The sequence below is a fragment of the Rhea americana genome, unplaced genomic scaffold (assembly GCF_003343005.1).
Source record: "Rhea americana isolate MKP2758 unplaced genomic scaffold, rheAme1 scaffold_457, whole genome shotgun sequence".
In the NCBI taxonomy this organism is placed as follows: Eukaryota; Metazoa; Chordata; class Aves; order Rheiformes; family Rheidae; genus Rhea; species Rhea americana.
In genome coordinates, this window is record NW_028186598.1 from 296844 (window position 1) to 303446 (window position 6603).

The following is a 6603-nucleotide window of genomic DNA, read 5'->3' on the forward strand; positions in this document are numbered from 1 at the left end:
CCGGAAGCCCAGTGCCGGAAGCCTGCTGCTCCCGGCATGCCGCGCAAAACAACATGGCCTCCCGGAAGCCCAGTGTCGGAAGAATACTACTCCCGGCAAGGCGGGGAGCGGCGGTGCTCGGTGAGGTTTGACCCTGCGGCGATTCCGTTCTGTTCCGCGCCCCCCCCCACCCCCGACCCGTAGCGCCCCGGGACCCAGAAACCGCTGCACAGCCGGGACCGCGGCCCCGCGAGCGCCAGCAGTGGCCCGAGGCTCCCCACTACCGTCCCCGGGGCAGCTCCGACACTGCCCCTGCCACGCAGGACCCTCTCCAGGGCTTCCCCCAGGATCCCTCCTGCGCCTCCCCGACATGGTCCTGATTCGACCCTGGACTGCCCCACGCTAATCCGATCACCCACTAAACCCCACCACAGCCCTGGTGCAACCCCCTCCTCACCCTCACACTCAGCCCCAGTGCAGCCACTTCATTTTCACCTCTCCAGCCCCAGCACACTGCCTTCCTCCCCCCTCCTCCCCCAATGGCCCTGGTGCACTGATCTTCCCCACAATGTCCTCGGCCCCTGCTGCCCCAATACAAGGCCACCCCCGGCCCCAGTGCAGTTTTCCCTAGCCTGGTGCGCTTTGGTTGTGCAGTGTTGCCCAGGACACTCCCATTCGCCAAGACCCCCAGCACGTGCAGGACCAGCAGCCCGGATCCCCCCCAGCCCCATTCACCACTGAGGTGCATCTGCTGTTCTGGTTCCAGCAGGCAGTGCTTGGCAGCAGCTCCATTGTGCTGGACTGACCCCAGCATGAGTTTTTCCGAAATGCAGACCCTGGTCTCAGTGCATGCCCACTTCCTGCCCTCACAATCAACCCAAAAGTTCCTACCTGACACTTGTCCCAGCCCTAGGGCCCACAGCCCCAGAGCTGTCTTCTGTCTCTCTAATCTCCTCAGAAGCCCTACAGCTATCTTCCTCGTTCTCCAGAATCATTTTTCTGACCCTCTAGACCCCTTAGCCCCTCTCTAGTTTGGTCTAGATGACTGTTCTTTCTGCACCAGAGCTGTCTTCTGGCCCTCACGCTCCCCTAGGACCCATCTAGTCCACTCAGAAGCCCTCCCAAGGCTTTTATTGTGCCCTGGAGCTCTCTTTTGGTCATCCACATCCCATAGGACCTCCTTCTGCCCCTCAGAGCACTTGCTGACTTCTGTCTTTTTACCCACTTTTTATTTTTTGGCTACCTAGTCCCCTTAGGAGCCCTCTGGTCTGCTCAGAACATGACCTGGGTGCTTGTTGTGCCCCTAGAGTTATCTTATGGATCCCAGGCCCCTTAGAAACCAGTCTCCTCAGAATCCCCCCCCCCCCAGTATCTTCCTTGTTCCCCAGAGTCTTTTTCTTGGCCAGGCAGGCCTCTTAGCACTGCTCTAGTACACTCTGGAGGGCTCTTTCTGCATTCCTTGTGCCCTAGAGCTCTATCTTGGCCCTCTAGGCCCCTTAGTACCCTTGTAGTCCCCTCAGAATCCCTCTAGAGCTGCTCTTCCTTTCCACCTGCAGACCTCTGCTGGTCCTCTAGTTAGCACCCTTCTAGTGCCCTCAGAACCCTTCCAAAGACCTTTGTCATGCCCCAAGGATGTCTTCTGGCACTGAAGTCCACTTAGAGCTCATCCTATCTGCTCAGAGGCCCTCCTGAGACCTTTGTTATTCTCTGAAGGCTTCTTTTTGGCTGTCCACATCCCATAGGATCCTTTGAATCCTGTCTTGTTACCCACTTTTTATTTTTTGGCCACCAGCTCCCCTTAGGAGCTCTCTGGTCTGCTCAGAACACCTCCTGTGTGCTTGTTATGCTCCAGAACTGTCCTGTGCTGCCCCTCCCCACCCCATTAGGAATCATCTAGTCTCCTCTGAACCTCCCCAGATTTTTTGCTTGTTTCCCAGAGTTAATTTTTTGGCCGTGTTGATCCCTTTGCAACCCTCTAGTGTGCTCTCAACTATTCTTTTAGGCGTTGCTGTGCCCCAGAGCTCTCTTACGGCCCTCTAAACCGCTTAATATCCCTGCACTTGCCTCAGAAACCCTCTGAAGCTGCTCTGGAGCCCTCTGTTGGTGCACCAGCCCTTTTAGCAGCCCTCTGCTCTGCTTTGGCCTCCTGTTTTAACTCCCCGACATCTATTGGCCCTCTAGACCCCCCCGCACACACATTTAGCACTCCTCTAGTGCACCATGGATGACACTTTTGGCCTTCCTTGTTCCCCAGAGCTGTCTTCTGCCTCCCCTGCCCTCTTAGGAACCCTCTAGTCTCCTCAGAAGCCCTCCAGCTCTCTTCCTTGTTCCCAAGAGTCATTTTTCTCAGTCTCTAGACTCCTAAACACCTCTCTAGTGCTAAGAGTGCTCTAGCTCTCTTAAATAGTAGATGACTCTTTAAGCCTACTTTGTGCCCTAGAGCTCTATCTTGGTCCTCTAGACCCATTAGGACCTGCCTGTCTGCTCAGAAACCCTCCCAAGGCCTTTGTGCCTTGGCACCCTTTTTTGGCCATCAGCATCTCATAGGATCCCCTCCTGTCCCCTTAGAGCATCTCCTGACTTCTGTCTTGTTAACCAGCTTTTATTTCTTGGCCACCTAGTGCCCTTAGCGGCCCTCTGGTCTACTCTGAACACCTCCTGGGTGCTTGTTGTGCCCCAGAGATGTCCTGTGACACCCCCTAGCCTTGTTACAAATCATCTAGTCTCCTCAGAATCCCCCCAGATTTCTTGCTTGTTTCCTAGAGATTTTTGTGCCATGTAGACATCTTTGAACCCCTCTAGTGCACTCTTGACTGCTCTTTTAGGCTTCTTTGTGCCTCTGAATTGTCTTCAGGTCTTCCAGTCCAATTAGGACACCTGTAGTGACCTCAGAATCCCTCCAGAGCTGCCCTTCCTTCCCTGCAGCCCTCTCTTGTTGCTCCAGCCCCTTTAGCAGCCTGCTGATCTACTTTGACCTGCTCCTTTGGCTTTTTATTTTCCATCTGCTGACCTCTGTTGGCCTTCTAGACCCCTAAGCACCCCTCCTGTGCACTCTAGACTACTCTTGTAGCCTTCCTCGTGCCCCACAGCTGTCTTCTAGCTCTCCAGCCTCTTTAGCGCCCCTTGACTCCCCTCAGAGCCCCTCTGCAGGCCTTTTTTGTGCCCCAGGCGACTCCTTTGCTCCTGCAGCCCTCTGCGTCACCCTCTGCTCCAGACCCCTCCTTTGGCCTCTATGCTGCCCCAGAGTCTTCTCTTGATCCTCTGGAGACCCTTGGGCCTCTCTTGTGCCCTCTGGACACTACTTTTGGCCAGCATGGGGCCCAAGAGCAGTCTTCTGCCTTTCCAGAGCTCTTCAGAACCACCTCGTCTTCTCACAAGCCCTCCAGATTCTTTCCTTGTTCCCCAGAGTCTCTTTTCTGGCCCTCTGGATGCCTTAGGATCTCTAGTGCACTCTAGACTGCTCTTTCAGCCTTTATTTTGCCCCAAAGCTCCCTTCTGGCCCTCTACACCCATTAGCCCCCCTGTAGTCCCCTTAGAATCCCCCTGGAGCCCTTCTTCCTGCCCTGGAGCCCTCTGTTGGCACTCCAGCCCCTTTAGCAGCCTGCTGCTCTGCTTTGGCCTGCTCCTTTGGCCTTTTATTTTCCATCTGCTGACCTCTGTTGGCCTTCTAGACCCCTAAGCACCCCTCTTGTGCACTCTGGATTACTCTTTTCAGCTTTCCTCATGCTCCACAGCTGTCTTTTGGCCCCCAGCCCCTTAAGGGACTCTCTAGTCTCTTCAAAACCCTTCCAACTATCTTTCTTGTTCCCCATAGTCATTCTTTTGGCCATGTAGCCAAACACTCTTAGCTTTGGCCACTTAGCTCTTCTCTAGTTTCCTTTGGATGACTTCGCCTGCATTCGCCTAGCCCTCTAGAGTCCTCTTTTGAAAGCATCTAATTTTTTCTTTGTTTACTAGATTCATTTATTTAGCCATGTAGGYCCCCTTTGAAGTGTTCTAGTATACTTTAGACTAATTTTTTCTCTTTCTTGTTTAGCAGAGCTGTTGTCTGGCCTTTTACCCACCTTAGTATCTTTTAGTCGCATCAGAATCCCTCCAGAGTGCTCCTCCTGCCCTGGAGCCTTCTCTTGGCATTCCAGCCCCTTTACCAGTCCACTGCTTTGCTTAGGCCTTCTCTTTTAGCCTTTTGTTTTCTGCCCACAGAGCTCTGTTGGCCATGCAGACCCCTTAGCACCATGCTACTCCCCTGGAAACCTTTCCAAAGGCCTTTTTCATGCTGCAGAGCTGTATTTTGGCCCTCGAAGTTCCCTAAGACCTCTCTACTTGCTCAGATGCTGAGGCCTTCAGCCCTAGTCATCCAATAGAACCTTCCCTCTCCCCTTAGAGCACCTCCAGAGGTGTCTCTTAGCCTGTAGTTAATTTTTGGCCAGCTAGTCCCCTTTGGAGCTGTCTGGTCTGCTCTGAACRTTTCCTAGGGTGCATATTATACCCCAGAGCTGCTCTCTGGTCCTCCAGCTGCCTTAGGAACCATCTAGTCTCCTCAGTAATCCTCCAGCTATCTTCCTTGTGCCCCTGAATAATTTTTTTTTAGCCATGCAGTCCCTTAGGACCCCTTCTAGTGCACTCTAGACTCTTTCGGCTTTCCTTCCTCCCTAGAGGGGTCTTTTGTCTCTCTAACTTCTTTAGGACTTCTGCAGTGTTCTCTAAACTGTTCCTGAAGTTTCTCTTATGCCCTAGAGCAATCTTTTTATCATTCAGCTGCCTGAGCCTCCTTTTTTCATTTGAACCCTTTAGGGGGCCTTGGTTGGTCTCTTCTGCCTTCTTTCAGTTGTTCTCTAATACCTGTAAGAGATGTTTAATGTACTCTGGATTCCTCTTCAGAGCTTTACTGTACTGTGTGCATGCCTGTTGGCCCTGTAGAGCCCTTAGGAACACTTTTATTTTAGTCTGCACTATTATTTTAGCCTTCCTCTGCTGAAGCTCTACTTTGGCCCTTCAGCCCTTGTAGGAGTACTCTAGTTCCTTCAGAACTGCTTCTTGAACCCTTTGTTRTGCCAAGAGGGCCGCCCTGTGCGAAGTTTCTGCTGTGCAGCAGAGGTGGGGTCTGCCTCGGAGCCGTGTCGAGCAAAAATCAGTTGGGGTTAGGGTTAGGACTGAGAGAACGAGAAAGCCAGCGCGCGCCGTTGTTACGAATGTGGATAGAGGGTGCCCAAAGAAGGCGTTGGCAGCCAAGAGAGCTGAGCTGCGAGGAGTTTCCTGCGTGTGCCCCAGGTGGGCTTCTATTTCGCAGGCTGACCTGCGAAAGCTCTTTGGGATAGGGTTAAGACGAAGAGAAGGAGAGAAGCTGGAGGCACTGTTGGCATTGGGGTGGCTAGAGGCTGTCCAGAGAAGGCGTTTGGTGCCAAGAGGGCTGCCCTGTGCAAAGTTTCTGCTGTGCAGCAGGGGTGGGGTGTGCCTCCAAGCCATGTCGTGCAAAAATTGGCTAGGGTTAGGGTTAAGAGGGTTAGGGTTAGGGGTTAGAGTTAGGGTCAGGATTAGGGTTGGGGTTGGGGTTAGGTGTTAGGGGTTAGGGTTAGAGCCATTTAGGGTTAGGGTTAGGGGGTTAGGGTTAGAGCCATTTAGGGTTAGGGTTAGAGGGTTAGAGGGTTAGGGTTAGAGGGTTAGGGTTAGGGGGTTAGGGTTAGGGGGTTGGGGTTGGGGTTAGGGTTTAGGGTTAGGGTTAGATGGTTAGGGTTAGAGCCATTTAGGGTTAGGGTTAGAGCCATTTTAGGGTTAGGGTTAGGCGTTAGAGGGTTAGGGTTAGAGGGTTAGGGTTGGGTCAGGGTCAGGGTCAGGGTTAGGATTGAGAGAACAAGAAAGGCAGCGCGCGCCATTGTTATGAATGTGGATAGAGGGTGCCCAAAGAAGGTGTTGGCAGCCAAGAGAGCTGAGCTGTAAAAGGGGACATCTTGAAGAGAAGTGGCTACAGGTAGCGAACCAGCTATTTGGTGATCACCTATGAGGCAAGCATCTCAGCGTAAGAGGAATCTGGGAGGTGAATCGAAAAGGTGATAGGTTGGAAACAGACACAYGCACATCAAGTGCTGTCCTTCTTCCGTGTAGTTAAAGACCGAGGGAATTGTTGGTTAAGCGGGTGCGTGTGAAGGTTTGAGAAAGGGTACAGGACAGTAACGATAGTACTGAAGCAGGATAAAAACAAGGCTTCGTGGAAGATGGCGTAGGTAAGCATTAGGTGATGCGCCTGCCTGTCTAATAACCTAGCCCTAATTGCTGTACGGAATGTTTCCAAACAGTTTAGCCTGTAACGTATGATGTAAAGTGCTGTATTGAGAGCTTTCCTTTAAGAAAGGAGGGGAGAGGAGAAGAAAAAAAAGTATAAAAAGGGGGAAGAACACGGGAAAGAGAAAAAAAGAACATGCGTAAATGCTTTCGGTGCCTTTCATCGAGAGTAAAATGCCAGCTTCTCTCTTTGTTACAGAGCTAGAACCAACGATAGTAAATGCTGACGGAGAGGAAAGCCGGACAAGCGGTCTTTTTGTGATTAATACCCAAGGGACGAAGCGAATGAAACGAGGAAGCAAAAATGCAGTAGACCCCTGATATCCCCAGCAACTGCTGCAGAAG

General features: G+C 52.3%; 1 long non-coding RNA gene across 1 annotated transcript; it reads left to right on the plus strand.

Moving 5' to 3' along the window:
- Positions 1-5671: 5671 nt before the first annotated feature.
- On the plus strand, positions 5672-6597 carry LOC146589456 (uncharacterized). Its single transcript, XR_014897173.1, has 3 exons — positions 5672-5697; positions 5802-6200; positions 6458-6597. It is a non-coding gene; the product is annotated as an uncharacterized LOC146589456 (long non-coding RNA).
- Positions 6598-6603: the final 6 nt, after the last annotated feature.